The sequence below is a fragment of the Monomorium pharaonis genome, chromosome 4, assembly GCF_013373865.1.
Source record: "Monomorium pharaonis isolate MP-MQ-018 chromosome 4, ASM1337386v2, whole genome shotgun sequence".
In the NCBI taxonomy this organism is placed as follows: domain Eukaryota; kingdom Metazoa; phylum Arthropoda; class Insecta; order Hymenoptera; family Formicidae; genus Monomorium; species Monomorium pharaonis.
In genome coordinates, this window is record NC_050470.1 from 2,700,854 (window position 1) to 2,718,699 (window position 17,846).

The 17,846-nt window shown below is 44.4% G+C and overlaps 1 long non-coding RNA gene across 1 annotated transcript; it reads right to left on the reverse strand.

The window, feature by feature from the left end:
* Window positions 1-2: 2 nt before the first annotated feature.
* On the reverse strand, window positions 3-4,859 carry LOC118645300. Its single transcript, XR_004963053.1, has 2 exons — window positions 667-4,859; window positions 3-590 (listed from the first exon to the last, which is right to left on the reverse strand). It is a non-coding gene; the product is annotated as an uncharacterized LOC118645300 (long non-coding RNA).
* Between the last annotated feature and the right edge of the window lie 12,987 nt (window positions 4,860-17,846).

Consider the following 17,846-nt stretch of genomic DNA (forward strand, 5'->3'; position numbering starts at 1 on the left):
CCTTTTTTTTTTTTTCTTCTACCTCAAGATGCTTGTAACACCGAAAGATTTCGACATCCGAGGATTCGAATAACGCTATAAACCCAAAGTGACTAATACAAGACTGAGCTTAATAGGAAGTATAAAGAAGAATACACATTTGTGTATCTCACATCTTGTAGGATTTTTCGACGTGAGCTATTATTAGATATTTCAGAATTCGTGTGTGTTCGCTTGACACGTAGATATTTCATATCGCGCAATACCCAACGCTCGTGTCCGCAGGCTCCGAAATTCGAAACTGAAAAGAATTAAGCGACACCGATATCCGATGTCCTAAAGTCCCGTAACCCCGTAATCGTTAGCGATCGTTCCACACGTGTATTACATACGTACACACACGTGTGCGCGACACGTCGGAGCGCGAACGGCCGGGGATGCCATTCTTTCGTCATTGTCGCTCCGAGGAGTCGAAACGACGAGGGTTCAGGAGTTCATCGGAGTTCACAGACATAAATTCGGTGGGTGTCGTGGAGTCCCGATCGAGGGCCGCCCGGCGTCCTTCTCTCATTCCTTAATACCTGCACCGGTGTGTTGGCCGTAACTGTAAACTTCATTTCAGGCCTGAATCCTCCTCCGCTTCTTCGCGGAACTAGAATTAGCGGTAGGCGAGGAGCGGACACTTACAATTAAAGTTAAACCGACGTTGATGAAACCGCCGGCCGGCCGACGGGCGCTCACGTAACTGGCATTTTCTGCTCACTTCGATTGCCCACGCAAACGAATTTCTTGGCTGCACTTTCTCCCGTTAATTATCGATTAACCGGTTGCAATCTGGTTAAGCAATGATTAAATCAATTTGGCTTGATACCGACTTTGAGTTGGACATTTTCCTGCACTTTACTCGCGCGTCTCGCGGGATCGTCCGTTGCCCTTACACGCGCGCACATGGAGGGGGATATGCCTTTTTTTAAGTACGCGAAACGACACGACGCGATGTCGCATAAATCATACGTAGATAGAAATGAAAAGAGGCAAGAATAGAGAGAAAGCGAACAAGGGCCCCGGCGGCGTCACACGCGAACGGACGCCACGTGCAATCGTCGTCGCAACAATGCGCCTGGCTTACGGGACGCGTGAATTCACGGCGCTCGCTCGTCTCGCATCTAGTTCTCGAAGGCGGTGTATCAGCGCGATTGCACCGCGTGCTGGGCGAGCGACGACAGTGGCTCGTAAAGGCGCGCTTTTGCACGTGCGAGCGAGGCGAATGTATGTACGGTACGTGTGTTCGCGACGAGAAGGTATTATACGCGCCGTCTCGCGCTTCCCCTTCGTCAATATAATCTATCGACCCACGCGCTGTTCAAGGACTCGTCGATTACGTCTGATTCGAATATTGAATCAAGAGATGGTATTCAAGCGTTGTGGACAGAAACGCTCGGTGAATAACAACTGGCTGAAGCTGGCTGAACACAGTCTGTTTCTATTACCATTATTATTTAACAATAATAGCGGTTGAGGGAATTAATATCTCTCTCTCTTCGGTTGCGCCGATGTAGCTTAACTTATTTATAAACTATTTAACTTAACTGTCTTTTTCTAGTTGCAAACAGATCATTGGAACGAATTGATTTGTACGGGTGGAATATTGTGGAAGAAAAACCAAGATGTTATTGTAAAATAGAAATTTATTATTTCAGCATTTTTTACATTGCCAAGAAGAAACTTGGTTTACATTAGTTTCCGCACTTTTACCTCTTTCTTACTTTAATGTTTTACTTTAATATCTCTAAGCAAAATATAGTTTGTCAAGGTGTATTATTATATATATATTTATATTGCATCTTAAAGCGTTATTTACACAGAGCAACTTTTAACGCTTGTCGCTGGTGTCTTTTATCGCCAGCTCGTCGCTTTTTTAGATAAGTTTAATCTTTAATGTAATAATAATTTTTATTTTTCTATGCAATAATACGCATATTCCTGGAAATATTTTTTGTGAAAGAAAACATTTTTTAAGGCTCTTGTCTTTTTATATTAATCCTTTGATGAGCACATTTTTTCAATGAACGAAACATTAAGATTAGAATTACAAAATAAAAAAATGACTAATTCACGACTAGTTAGTATAAAATTAAAATTTTTTCGCTCGACAATAGCGGCTCGAGTTATATTATTCTGTGACGCCATGACAAATGTTAGCGACTTCATTTGCTTATCAACAACGTGTAAATAGTTTAGCACAGAGCGAATTTTGTCAATCAAAAACTGGCGATAAAAGACATTAACAATAAAGTCAAAAATCGTTTGGTTGTGGCGGAGCGATTTTTTACAATGGTACCATTCGTTTGACAAGAGCGATAAAATTGAAGATGTTCAGCGATTAATAGACGCCGCGACCTTAAAATTGTAGACGCTGTAGCGAATAAAAAATCAGCGTTTTATCAGTAAATTTGCTAACAAATTAAGACGCTTGTTAAGAAATGAATAAAAGCCGCTCCGTGTAAATTATGCTTAAGCAATTATATTTCAGCGCGTTTGCTGAAAAAAATGATGTAATACATTGACTTGCGTGTCATTAATCTTCATTTGGTTTATACAGGTATTCTTACTTAATTCCCTTTGATTTATTCATACAGTCACATCATCGATTTATTGTTTGGTATGATTAAGTACCTCTAGGCATCGGGCATAGCTTTGTACGCCGTCTAATTGATACTTTAAGTCTTCGGGCGCTGGATTCCAAGATGCGATTTGCATTGGAGGTCTCTATAGGCAAAGTCGGTCGAAGCTTAAAGCGTGCATCGAGCGCCGAGATCGGCGCTGGGCGATCGAAGCTGGTACAAATAAACATCTCGAGCGATCCAGGTGCGCTTCCCTTTTAAGATCTGGGATCTGAAACTAGCTCCTACACACGCCAGCCGTCGTGGCATGCGGCAGCCGCTACCACGTCGTTAACATGAGGTCTGTACTATATCTTTGCAAATTTTTAATCGTACCTCACGCGCGGAAAGGCAATCATTTTCTATTAAAAGAACTGTTGTAAAATTTTTTTTTTAAATAACAGTGACTCGACAAATAAATATGCACACAGAAATATACAAAAACAAATAACAATTATTCCTACAAAACAAAATTTTAGGTTTAATGAAAGACTTAATAAATATACCGTGTAAATTTTTAAAAAACGTATCAAGTGTTTAGTTTATATAAGAATGGTTTTCTGCAACATCCCCAATTTAAAATTTATAAGTGTAATTTCTTTAACTTCCTTTTACCCCTGTGTATCCAAAGAATTTGATATAAAAACTAGAATACAATAATTTTGCAAAAGAATTACGTCATTTCCCTTATCACGATAATAAATTAACAGGAAATATTCTATAAAATTAAATTTTTTTTCCTCACAATTCTATCTCATAAACACGCCTGCGCAGATCATTGTTATTATCGAAAGACATTTACATTCTCCCTTTGCGTCCCGTAGAGTGAAACTCTTCCGAGTGAAAAATTCAACTCGTGCGATTTTCGAACGGTTTTCCATTCCACGACATTTAGAGAGGCGTTCCCTCAGGCTTGAAGCATTTCAAACCTGCCCGATACAATCTCGGGCGATCTCACGGCGCAGATCCGCGCGGATAGCAGAGATGCCGAACACAGGCGTGTAAAGCGTAACAAAGTAAGGCTGCGGCTGCGACCGCGGCGTGACTCCCCCTCCCCAGGAGTGCAGTTTCCTGGTGACGTCTGACTAAGCGTTCTATTTCGACTCGCGCACTCTCGGAGGCCGCGCGTGACTAATCCACCGCGCGCGTACATCAACGCAGGTGGAACCGCTCATCCGCGGGTGACGCGGGTCTCGAGATTTGGATTAGTAGGCGATGGAGCGCACGGACGCGGCTCGTTGTTATTATTACGGCATTGCGGTGCTCGTAAACGCCGGCAAATGCGTATGTGTGCGCGAGCGGGCGCGCGCGCGATCCTTTTACACTCCGCACGCACGGTACTCGCGTTTTTTGCGCGATTCGAGTCCTCCCTCGAAGCTGGACGATCCTTCTCTTTCTCTCCCTGCGTGTGATCGATGCGATGCGGCGCGACGCAGTAAATGTTCCGCGGGAGACCAAAGCCATAAAGACTACAAAGGGGAGACGGCGTAAAACTGCGTCGCGTCGCATACGTCGCGTTGTCGCCCGAGACACTTTTCGGCACTTTCTATGCGCCGCGGGTGGGTTACATCACGGGTTTTTTTAGTGAAAAGCGGTAAGGTCATCCGCTCCGTCGTCGTGACTGTTAACTTCGTGAATAAGCAGATTCCGACCGCTCGCCGTGAAGCGGGGAATGTGTTTACGGTATCGCTTTCGTCGGACACAAACGCGACGGGAATAGGAATAAGCGATCGCCACGGAAGTTGAAAGAGAGAAAGAGAGAGAGAAAGAGATCACTTTCGTTGACCTCTTCCTCTTTTCGCCCGCGAATCTAGCGAAACTTTTCGCGGCTCTGTCCGGAGAACGCGAACGCGACTTTCGTCGCGAAACGCGGTAGAAAGTTCCGTTTCGAAAACGTGAATTGCTATGCGAACGGCGTAGTCCGCCCATTGACGACCGGTACTCGTTACAGACCCTATTTTCCCCTCAAATCAAAATGCAAGGTGCGACGAGTACAGGCGCTTGGAATGCCAAGTACATTTGACAAGTATTGAGACCGACTGCCAATTCAACGATAAACAAAAACGCGAATATGATTCGGAGGACTAAAATAGATTTCATTTTTTCATCGTGACTTTAAATAGCTGTATTGTTACATTATATATTATTCCTTAATCCACTGTCGTCATTTTAACGAATAATTACTCATATTTAAGGTATGGTAAATTGATTATTATTTTTAACACGTATAGCTTAATCGTTTTAACAATATTTTCAGATTTGATATGTAATTGTTATCATCTACGTAATTTTATTAACACATTATTTATGTTTTGGATCATCAAGAAAATTTCTTGCATCGTAATAATGATTAAAGAACTTTATGAATTTTAAAAAATTATCACACTTAGGAAATAACAAATATAATATATGACAAAACGTATGTGTGTACAAGACGACGATAAAAACTGCTTGCTTGAGATTCGTTATTGAGCAGTTTCTTTTTGAACAGTGGAAGAATTAAATTGCCGACGTTTGGAGTCTCTCGCTCTCGAGTATCCTTGTATTTTCGAAAAGCCTGCGAGAGAATCTATCTCAACTGGCCGAATTCCTTCGATCCTCGCGTTTTCTGTTCGTCCAAAGGCGGCGAAACGAGCCTCGCCCTCGGCGTTTCTCATTTCCAGTCCGGCGAAGGGAGGGAGAGACGCACGTGTCGCGCGTCTAGGGAAGGACGAGAGCCGGGATGGATCTGAAACAAAGGATCCAGCTGCAGGAGAAGAGAGAAAGAACGGTGCGAGGAGGAGATGAACGCGGCGACTATCTTCCTGGTCGTAATTTAAAGCGCGAGCCCGGGACATGAGTAAGATTTCGGCGATCGTACGGTTTCGCAAACACACACGACGTATTGCCCTCGGAATTATTTATTTCCGACTGCAGGAATGTGCCCCGGGAATCACGGGGAAAAGCAGTGGGATTGCACTTGATTTAACATTGCAATATCTTGCATGCGCGATCTCAAATTTGCAATTCAATTTAACTAATGTTATTTATATCAGGTATGGATGTTTATCGCGTGAAATATAAATAATCTACACATCCTGCGCGTATGTAAAGTAAACTATTATATGTAAACTTCGTTTTATGCGTTAACGTATGTAAATAATCAGTGAATCATAGAAGATGCAAATTTCATTGGTGTTCAAAAAGTGAAAGTTATATTGTATATTTTTTTATTTTTAAAATTACATATTTTTGTTTTGTCAATACTGAAAAGTCGTATTAACAATTTTATTACTTTTCTCTATTAGTCAATTTATAATAATTTACATTGCTCGTGTCTACATAACAAAAAATTATATAAACGTAACGTAAATTTGTGTAGACGCAATCTTGAAATTTACACCATCCTAATTTGCATAAGAGCTTTACTATCTTTAACGATAACATCGATCGAAAAGAGGAACGATGTAACTGTTGCTACGCATTTATCGCGTCCACTTCGATGAAAATTTCAGCGGAGCAAAGCCGTATCGGTATCGCGGAGCATAAGGATATGGGTATGGCTGCCGGTTTCTTCTTCTTTTTTTTTTTAATACAATTCTGTCGCGGCGACAGATGACGGATACGGCGTTTATCAGCCGATTCAGATCTTACATGGGACTCTCAAGCGTAACACGAGATTATCCTCTCGTCCTCGTTCCATCACTCTTGTTCCGCTCTCGCGTACCAACGTACATTGTACATGCGTGAACGAGGGTATCGTGGCATATATTTTCGCGTGGGCTACCGTGTGTGCCCGGGATTCTTAACAAAGAAATTCTGCGCGCCTTCGAAATTCCGCGAGATTGACGCGCCGCCGCCGCCGCCGCCGTCGCCGTCGCCTTTCCCGGTCACAGGAACAATGATGACGCGGCCGCGTTCAGCTTCATTAAGCGAGCAGCGGAAAGTGACGAATTGCCACGGAGTTAACGAGATAGGTCGAAAATGAGATATGTAACGGCCGCCGTAAGAACGGGAAGCCACCGCGGGAAGCCTCACCTTCCCACTCTCCCTCCCTCCCTCCCCCGCCATCCGCGCCACCGACATCGCCTTCTCTCGTTCGGCCTCGACCCGCACAAAAGTTCGTCGAGGTTGCCGCGTACGAGGCGGCCCGAAGACGGCCGACGTAGTCCGAACGCCGGCCACGCTCGCCCGTCGCGTCGGGCTGAGTAGTCACGAGTCCCGCCGAGCGGCAGCGTAAACGGCCGAAGTCGCGGCCACGACCAAACAACCCTCCCTGTCCGCTCAGTTCCTCACGGTAAACCGGCTCGGTCGGTTCTCTCGATTCGTCTCCGCCGTCTCTCCTCTTCTCTCTCTCTCTTTCTATCTTTCACCGCGTCCTCGCTCTCTCTCTTCCGCGCGCTCACGCTCGCGGAGCAGCGTTCGTTCTTGATCTCCCGCGCGCCTCGGATTCCGGACTCCGCAACACACAACCGCCAGCGGCAGTGATACACCACGGTTCCATCCCGGTGCGGCGAGAGAAAGAGAGAGATCGTGCGCCTCGTCGTCGTCGGCCGCGTTTCCCTGCACATTCAAGCGCGGATTCAAGTGCGATCGATAAAGTTGGTTTTGACAAGCGCACGGACCCGGTGAACGAACCAGCCAGCCGCCCGCCATAGCCAGTCAGCTCCCCGTCGCCCTCCGCGTCTTCCTCTGTCTCTCTCTCCGTCTCTCCGCAGGAGAGGAGGATCGTCGAATCGTCGTCTCCATCTGTGGATATTACTCGACGACGCAGGGAACCTCTCTCGCGAAAGGTAAGTGCAAGATATATGTATACATGCTCGTGACATTCGCGGCCGGATTGATCGCACGCGAGAGTTTAGAAAGGCGTCTACGGCGCCGTGTGCGTGCGTCCTGCGCCCCCCGTTCCGGGAAGAGATCGTAAGACGCGAGAGAGAGAGAGATCTTCGCGTCGGCGGCGGCTACCGTACCGTCGCGTAGTAGCCGCGTCTGACCCAAATCCGACTCTCAATCCGACGTCGCGTCGCGAATTCCACGACTGCTCCATGAGGAAGTGTCTAGTGACGTGACGTATAATAATCCGATTGTCGCCGTGGCGCCCGAGGGTGTCTGGCGCCGCCGGCGTTCTCGTCCTGTCTGCTCGTCTCCTCTTCCTTCGTCGGGCTTTTTCCCCGACGCCGCCGTCGAGTCACGGACAGGAATGCAGGCAAGTGTGTCTGACGGTCGAGAAATAATGGTCGCGACGGAAGGGACCGTCTTACCGATTACATTTCTTCTTTTTTCTCTTTTTTTAACACTCGGGAATACATGCGCTCGATTTTCTCTCGGCCTAGGAATCGCAACGACGAAATCGTCTCTCTCTCTCTCTTTCTCCCTCACTCCCGTTGGCGATAAACCCCGATTGCGTCCACCGAGTTGGGCAAGCCCGTGGTGGCACACGATTCGCGCAATCCCTCTTCTTTCCGTTGCCGGCGTAATCGATGCCGAAATCGGCCGCGAGAGGAAAAAAAAGAGTGAAAACTCGGGCTCCGACAAAGTATAACAAGTTGACACGCACGCACACGCGCGGGGACATTTAATCCGGCTGTGCACGAGAGAGCGTGTTTTCTTTAACTCGGACGCCGACGACGACGACGACGACGACGCGTTCGCGGCGCAGCGATGAAATATACCGGCGCAGATGTTGTTATACGCGGCTTGATAATTAACGATGCAGATTGGACGGATGGTCGGATTGGACGTCGCTCGCCGCGCGGCTTCGGTTTGCGTGTGCGAACGTGTTTCCATTAGCACCAACCGGCAGCCGCACCGCTCGAGTGTTTCGCGTGTTATTTTGGCATGTTACATAATAGACTCCATTAAAGCGGAGTTGATTTATAACGGCGCGCAGTTTGCGAAATAATCCCGCAAACCGCGACACACGCGAGAGCCGATATTCCACTGCGATGTGTATGTGTGTATGTTTTCTCTCTCTCTCTCTCTCTCTCTCTCTCTCTCTCTCTCTTTCTCTCTCGTCGCGAAAAGCGTCGCGCCGTGCACGCGGAAAAACCCGCGGCGCTATTAAATCAGATGCTCGGGATGACAGCTTAGCGTTTTTGTTTTGTTTTAGGAGCTCCGTTTCTGTCGATGTAAAAATATTAATTTCAATCTCGTTTTTCAAACTATCTTTCTAGCTAAGAATTAGAAAGCGATAAGGATAAATCGAATTAATTTATACCGAGAAATGCGGATTAAATTTTTAATTTTCTTTTAAGATTCTAGACATCTTTCGAATTTTTTGTTCGATCTGAATGATATGATAAATCAAGTAATTACATAGCTAGTAGATAGATAATATCATCGTTTCCATTATAAAAAAATAAATAAATATGTTTTAAAGCGCTAAAAAGTTTCTAATCTCACCAGGAATTTTGAATAAAAGTCCGGGAAATTTTTTAGAGAATTATTTTATCAAATTTGAGTAAACACCCTGAAAATCAGATAATCAGATAAGATAAGGCTATCTTCTGATAATAATAATTCTAATAATTAATTTTGTGTTTACATATGTCTTCATTTGGCACAGGAGTGGTTTTCAACTGAATATTATTCGTCATTCTCCCGCTGCAATGATAGAAAGAAATAGCCTGAGGACACACGGAATTATTTAACAACCTGTCTACCTTGTCGTGAGATAGATATCTCAGCGTGTCTATCGGTCAGGTTAATATTTACGTGACGACGATCAATATTAGTCTTTCCCCGGGTATAGTCTCACTCCGAAAAAATTTCCTGCTATTGCGACATCCCCATTTGCGTGACGCCGAGGATCACCGATGAGAGTCGGGGGGGGGGGGGGTTCGGTTTCCACATCGGGCGATTGTCCTCCCGATTTGTCTTCCTCGAGATTCTTTCTCGAGGTCTCTGCGGATGATGATTTTGACCGCAGATCCCTCCTCCTCTTGCGTCTACCTGCAAGCTGTTGTTGTCGTGGCGCGGAGTTTATCGGCAACCGGTGAAAGTGACGCTTCCTCGGCGTTTGATACAAATTTAGAAAGTCACCTGTGCCATTCGCGTCTTAATGCAAATAAAATGGCTCTTCCTCGCTGTTTTGTTTCAAAATTTTAGGGATCCCATGGGTACACCGTATGTGAAAGTCTTTCGCATGTACGTAACGAAGAACGTTAAAGTGTGACACACCTCTAAAGTTTACGGTCAAAGCTCATTCGCTTTCCTCGAGCGGCATAAAGTGTTTTAGTACCTTAATTAAATACCGGCGTACGCAATATAACGTATTAGTGCCGACTCCGTGCATTATATGTATAATATATAATTTCTTATTCTCTTGCAAAACTACCCTGCTCGGCTCCTGCTGCACTCTCGACCATAATAATTCCGCGTCGTTAAGAACGAATCGTCCTTTTTATCCCGCGGCACCGCGGTAATCGGACGACGCGCCGCGATTTGCTCCACATGCGGAACACAGGTGGAGGAAACGCGTCGTTTCCCGTTCTTTATACGTTCCGACCGCCGGAAATCCCGACAATCGTAATGTACGAGCAGCAGCAGCAGCAGCAAGTAGGGGAAAAAGAGAGAAAGAGAGAGAGAGAAACAAGAGAGGAGAGGATGATCGCCGCCGGTAGAAATCGATGATTCGCTTTAGCCGCTTTTGATGATAGTCACGGAGGAAGCTGCCGGTTGTCGCGCTTTCACGACCATTGTACTTTCGTCGATGCCTTGTGGACGAAACGAGACGCATCCGTCTAATATTTAATCAAACCCAAGAAAAAGTATCTTGCCTTCAAAGTGATTTTTCCCATAATCTCATATTTTTCATGTCTTACAACAAACATTCCTCTATCAATAAGGTAAAAAGCATTCGTCGCAAATTTAGGTTACATTATTCTGTTTTTCTCTTGTATTAAAAAGAGTCTTACATAAAAAAGAATGTTTATTTAAAGCAGAGTGGCCTTTTACGTGCAGCACAAAAAAAGAAGCAAAACGAGCAGTGGATTTCTCTATTTGTAAGAATATTATGTTTATAATACCTTGTCTTGATTTCGGAAGGGAAATCCTTCGAAGTATAAGTAACAGTAAAATCCTCTAAGATTTAGAGAACCGATTTCTACGGACCGATTTTTTTTTTTTGAGTACACAAGTCGCAGAGCAGGGAGGTCGATGCACGAGAATGACCGGTGGGGCACGCGTTCGCAAAATGTATTGAAAAGGACGATTAATTAAGCGCGGCGCCACGTAGACTGACTCGTCGGTTCCTGGCATGGAGGACGGCAAAAGCGCTAATAGCCCTAACGCACTTGGCAATTATTTCTTCATGCCGCTTACGGTCCCGCAGCGGCCCGTACATCCGCGCGCGCGATACGGTCGCATTGCCGATCACGAGCAAACGTCCTCGCGCTTCAACATTATATAAATAACGATTCGCTTTTTCGCATCCTGTTTGCGCGCGGATTCGGAATTATGGATGGTTAAAACCCGATGTGTGTTGGTCGATAATCGGAGACCGATTAGAAAGAGAGCGCGCAAGGCACAATCGAGGAGATCGAAATATCTAAATATAGATCGAGACCGGAGCGCGAATTAATCGATTGACATCGGCATGTGTCAGACGACAACGTCATCGTAATTACGCTCGTTCGCGCATTTGCATTCGACATTTTCTCCCGGTTTAGAAAACCGGTTCATCGTCTCGCCGAAGTAAGTATATATACGCAGGCGAGCAGCGCGCTTGTCTACTTTCTTGTTATCGCCGATTTCGACGACGACGACGACGAGAGCGGACTCCGCGTAGGTAGGATGATGAGGGAGGATGATCGCGACTGACTTTCTCTGCGTCGGTGGTTCGCCATACCAGGTGGTACTTCCATCCAGCACACCTGTGCCTGCTGTTTTAATTCTTGAATAACGACGCGAATCCAAGGCCCACGCGATTACGGCGAAATTATTTCGTAATCGGCGTAGCTCTTTGCTCGACGACTCGTTTAGTGTCACGCGCGAAATACGTCAACGAGGGCCCGATTACGCACGGTACAACTTTATTCTTTCGGAAAATTACGAAACAAAATAAGTGAGATTGTAGATAAATATGAAAAGAAGTTTTGCCAAAGTATCTAAAAATTTAGCCTGAAATTAGTTTCTGTTGAATCATCAAAATGATTACGTAGGATGCTCAAGTTGGTTGCTAAACAATTGTTTACTCCTAATACCTTGAATGTTTTACATAATTACTTTAATAATCCGACAAATTATATTTTCTGTTTCTAGCTAAATTTTTAGAGATACTTCGGTAAAATCGTTATTTTCGTGTGCACACATTAATTTTCTTCATTGGTAATGAGATAATATCATTGTTGTAACTCATCCAATTGACCTCTGCTATCTCAAGTTCAGTTCGTTTGTTCTCGAGGGGTTTTCGGCAGACTTAATAGAGCGATGCAACGAGCGAAAGAATCAGCCAGTAATGAGATTAATCTTAATTTCACGAGGCATAATTTAGATAATAAATTAAACGCTAAGGTCGTCTTTGTCTCCTCTCCCCTTTTTTTTTCCAGTTGTCGAGTACTGGTATGTCCGTTAGAGCGAGTAATATACGACTAATCCGCAGGTATAAATTATTCTAATGTCCTTATGCCTGTGTAACGGAAACTTGAATGAAAATTACGTCCGTTCTGGCAACGCGTGATTTACGGAATTTCACTCTTTCTTATACCGTCAACGTATCATTACCCCGCGAGTTTTCTTCTCCGCGGGTCACGCAAGTCTAATCATCACAATGATAAATCGTGGATCTTGGCAGAACGAAAGAGTGAAATCTCGAGATCCACATCGCGCCGCGTCCAGAAACCTTTTCGCGTCGAGAAACCGTACGATCGTTTGCTTGTGTCTCTCCGCGGTAAGACGGTTCTCTTTTTTTTTCCCCCCTTCTTTTTTGAAGGTTAATTGTCAGCGGGACAAATGTCGCGATTAGGACGACTTCACACGAAATCGCGCATGAAAGTTTATTTTTGAGGTAACACGCGTGCGAACAATGGAGCCGAGATAAACTTGGGAATCCTTGCCGCGCGGAGCCAACTTTGTACGCGATGCGCGATTGCTCAAGAGCTTTCCCCTCGTTTTTGTGAAAATGACCCCCTTCTCACAGGTGACTGTGTTCACTCTGCGAGGAAAAATTCTCAATGAGATAAAAGAAATATTCACACGACGCAGTCCGCGTGTCTCCCTCTTGCGCGTTTAACATTTTCTCTCCCTTTCTGACCTCTATAACATGGGATTTTGATTCCACAAGCGTATACGTACGATGATTATTTTAGAAAGGAACAGCTCTTTAGTATTCAATATTAAAAAAAAAAATTCTGATAACTTTTAAATTCTTTGTATTTATATAATTATATTACTTGCATGGATTGCGGGGAAGAAATAAAAAGTCTATTTTCACTTTTCACTCGTGTCCATGACGTATAATTTTTTCCGCATCGAACGTAGAGAAACCTTCGCCTTCGGCACTTCGTTCAACAGGAAAGATGATACGGGCGTGGGTGTAGACATAGTTAAATCCGTTGTTCGCATCGGCTGTATACCAGTTTAACGCGCGTTACATGCACGCAGACAAAAAACAGACGGACAGACATTCAGAAATTACATTCATTCGATGAATATATCCTATTCACGTATGGCTTCTCGATCTGTCGTCACGCAAAGCTTGGTAGGAATTCATTTGATTGCAAAACAAGAGGAAACTGGTATAGAAGAATGTAATGTAACTTGGAATTTTTTTCCTAAAACTTATCTGAATATTATATGCTTTTATTTTAGCTTTTTATTTTAACGTGAGAATTATTTTGATTTAGATACTTTATGATACAACAAAGGTATTTAAAATATATTATTAAAATATAAAAACAGAGAATGTTTGCTGTCCAGAATTTGGAATTTTCAGGGATTAATTTTTTATCTTTGAATGTCATGGATTTTTACAGATAGAGTTTTATTTATTGGAAAATTACTCAGGGAAACTTTTCAGAAACTCATGTTATATTTAGTTTTTATTATTTCTCTTAGTACCTTTCTAAATTTATTATTTAAAATTTTCTTAATTGGCTTTTTTGTGCTTGTGATTAAAAATACAATGAAATAAATTTATTTCCAAGCTACGTTAAAAAGTTCTTTAATCCTATCTAAAGCTTTGACTAAAACCCCTGGAAAATCCGGGAAATCTTCGGAAATTCTTTTACAAAATTCGCGTAAACATCCTGAAGAATCCTACTTATTTTTCAGGCTCGTCTATATGTAACAAAAATTTAATAAAACACATATACAAATTGGAGTTTTAACGTGGTAACGAAAATAACTCACTTTCGTTCAAAGTAGACGTGTGAATTACCGTATCAAAAGTTACGTTACGTACTTGCCGTGACGTATTTGTCACAGGGTTATTAAACAAGCGATTATCCACGGTACCGTCGATTACTTCGCACGTATGTATGTGCGCCACGCGAGTGCAACACGTTACTAGTTCGTTTCGTGTCTGCGTCCCGGTCACGTAGCGTGTTGATAAAAGCATGGCCGAGTAGGTGCGACACCTGTTACGCGTAGATACGATAATTATAGTCATCGGGCCTGTCGTCTGTTATTACGCACGTAGGAATCCGGGTACTACTTCGGGAATGTAGCCGCCGAACGACAGCTGCGCGACCGTGTCGGTCTCGTCCGTTTTATTAACCGCGCGCGAGAATCTCCTAAGGTAACGTCCACACAACTTTCGTCCCGGTATCGCAGCAATTAATCCTAAAACGGTTGAGAAAGAAAAGTTTCTCGATTTAAATATTAATTATGATTTAATTGCCTCCGTTTCTTGCCTGTAAAAAGAGAGACCGGTAGATAATTTGTACACAGAGAGAAAGATTTCTTTCGATTTAACAAACAGTTTTGTTCGAGTATTCCAAAGCTCTATTTTCTTTGTTTTTAATCCATTTTTAATACACATTTCTTTAGATTCAATAAAAATTTATTAGAAAGAAAAGAGACGGAAAAACTGTTTATTAAATCGAAAGAAATCTTTCTCTCTGTGTATGACGTGTCGGAAAGATCTGACTTCGTAAAACGGCTTTGAAAAATGAGCCGACGGTCGGATTGCCTCACAATGCCGGATATAATTAGCCGTTCTCCCGCGGTTTTCATCGCTAATATTATCCGTAAATTCGCAAAAATGGTACACTATTAATATAACAGCATCGTCTCCTAGCTATTTATACGCAGCGTACGCGCTGCGTGTGAATTGTGCCTTGTCAGTTTAGAATAGCGGTTCTCAAACTGGTCCGTACAGTCACGAGAGAGAGAGAGAGAGAGAGAGAGAGAGAGAGACAGAGAAAGAGATAAAGAGACTTTACTTTAGCGTACTCGGAACAAAAAGAACTCCGCGTTACTGACCGGAATAAATCACGGCAAAAATGATGGCTTTACTCTCTCGCGAAACCGCGTACACAGCTGTCAGAGAAAAACACACGCGTGCGTGATGCGTGCAATTTACGCGCGTGTGGCCGCGCGAAAAGAGCCGCGCGATTAACGCGCGGAGATCTAAGGATCGCTGTGCTTCGAGAGCTATGGAAGAGCGGCGGAAAGCACGGCGAAGAAGCATCCGCGGAATATCGTGGCCAGGATCTCCATCGCCGGTTTCTCGTGTACGCTTTTAATAACGCTTTACGTGCGGCCGCTTGAAAAATTAATCGCAGGGAGGAAAGCCGGGGCACCTCAGAGATAACTTTTCAGCGGAATGCCGCCGCGATAATACGTTCGCAATCATGCGACATACGTTCGCGAGGCTCCTCTCCGCTGCTCTAAGTATCTCCGTGCATAAATCAAACCGCGCGCGCGCGCGTATCGCCCTGGTATACCCGGTGGAACACGGGTAGATTGAACCACATTCCCGCGTGCGTCGGATGCATTCAACGTTGGATAGCCCGGCGTAACCTTTGTCTCGGGGAAAAAAATAAATTCCGCGCGCGAGAGACCGGCGCGAAAGGCGACGCGGGAGAGCGCGACGGTGGAATACACTTGGACGGCTAGGCCGTAATTTAAATTTAATCTACCGGCGATTAAAGTCTCATTAGGCGATCGGATCAACGATTGGGTACTCGCCAACTGCTCGCTCGATTTAAACGCGTAATGCTTCGCCACCGTGCGATCTACGGATCGCGTTTCTACCGCGCCGGAGGAGAAGGGGAGGCGGTCAGTCGATTCTTATTAAAATACCGAGATACCGGCGGATCCTTTTGCAGAATCCACTTCGTTAGATCGCCCGACGCGTGTCCCCGCAGAGAAGGTTCTCTTAATATAACGTTACATTTATTGACTGGCTAAAAGTAAAATATGTGGTTTGCATGGTCGTCGTAAAAACTTTTTTCATTACAAGAGTTTTTATTTATGGATCGATGCTGGAAGAATAACACTTTAAATAAAATTCGAATATAATCGAGTCAACAATGCACATGTAGAAATGATTCTTGTTATTATTTTAGCCGAATTATTATTATGTTTACCGAGACAGTCCTCTTCACGGGGGCGTTCATTAGATCGCGCGGTTAACAATAGAACGTAAGTCGTCAAACATTGTGTCGCTCGGGGGCAAACGGGGAGTTTTCACGGTGCTACTCTTGAATCTTTAGAAGTTAGGCAGGGTCGCACAATACAATCCACGGAAGATTAAATCTTTTGGCAGCTGACAGTCGGTCGGCTTTGTGCTTATTTCCGACCGACCTGCTTTAGCTCGTCGAACGCGTCTCTCTCGTTCTACGAGCGCGGTCTCTCGAGGCGTATTTTCGCTCGTTCGAGGCCCCGAGATGCGCGAGGTCTATGGAAAGAAAGAAAGAAAGAGAGAGAGACAGAGGGCCCCTTTTTGCCCATTCAAAATATATGTTTTCGCGAGAATAGCACAGCGTTTGTAAAGTATGCGAGCAGCGTAGAGAGAAAACCGCAGGACTGTGTGATCATTATGCTGTCAACATTACTTAATCGCGTACGTTTTCCTTCCTCGTAAGTATAGCGCGCAAACATATGTTTACATTTGATTTACTTTAAAATGACGCGTTGCAAACAAAAAACAGATACCAGCCGTGATGGATTTTCGAGCATCAAGTTTGCCTCAACTTTAATGACATCAGTTACGTCAAAGTTACATATACTGTCAATTAATTCAAATACCGTTTCTCTTTTTTCGTAGAAAGAAGTAAATATTCGGAAGACCTACTATTGTAATAATTGGACTGTTGACGTTAAGAGGAAAACTCTTGCGCTATTTCTTTTTTTTAAGCTATACTTTCTAGGCTCCAGTTTTCTTTCTTCCGTCTCTCTCTTTCTCCACGAAGCGTAATTGCGTATACTTCTTTCGTTGCAAGTACAGCAACGGAGTGCCGTAAGCGAGGTGCGGTAAACAGAGAACTGATCTTTTTACAAGTTGCGATAAGTGTGTGCCAAATCTGAATAACGTATACTCTCGTATACACTCGACCCGGATCGCCGAGCCCCGCCGATATTACAAGGGGAGAGAAGACGCGCGAGCAGGCGCGGTGGAAGCAGCATGCAAAAATGCGCGCGCCTGTTTAAAATTAATACTAGACCGATAAATCCTCCCGATGCTTCGCGGAAACGCGCGGAAAACGTTGAAAATGAGCCAGTAACCGACGCAAACGAGGACAGCTGAAACGAGCGATGCGGAACAGCACACGATGCGCGCCTATCGCGCGCGCGTAAGCGTGGTCCTCTCCTCGCGCGTAACAATTATCGGCGATAGCCGTTCGTAAACTCGCAGAGAAAGAAAGAGAGAGAGAGAGAGAGAGAGAGAGAGAGACTCGGTTACGCTCGCTCGCGGCCAAAGACGGCAAGGAAGGCGTGCTCTCTCGACTTACTCCGCTCGACTCCGCTTTCTTCCGTTTCGATGTTCTCATTAACTTAATGGGCGTACACGGCAGGAATACCCATTACACTTCTAAACCGCAGAATTAGATCCGTGACTTTATGGGTGGTGTCCACGATTTTTATCGTTTCGCGATGTATCGGCCTTTCGACGCAACGGGCTCTCGCGCCGAGAAGACGGGATTTCAACATTATTGTTGCACCTTCTTGAGAAATATACGCATGGAATGTATTAGATATATTTATTTATATTCCATGGAAATTCGTATTTCTTCCTGAAAGCTGCGCGCGTCTCGAATTCGTATTCCGCTTCCGTTTCTC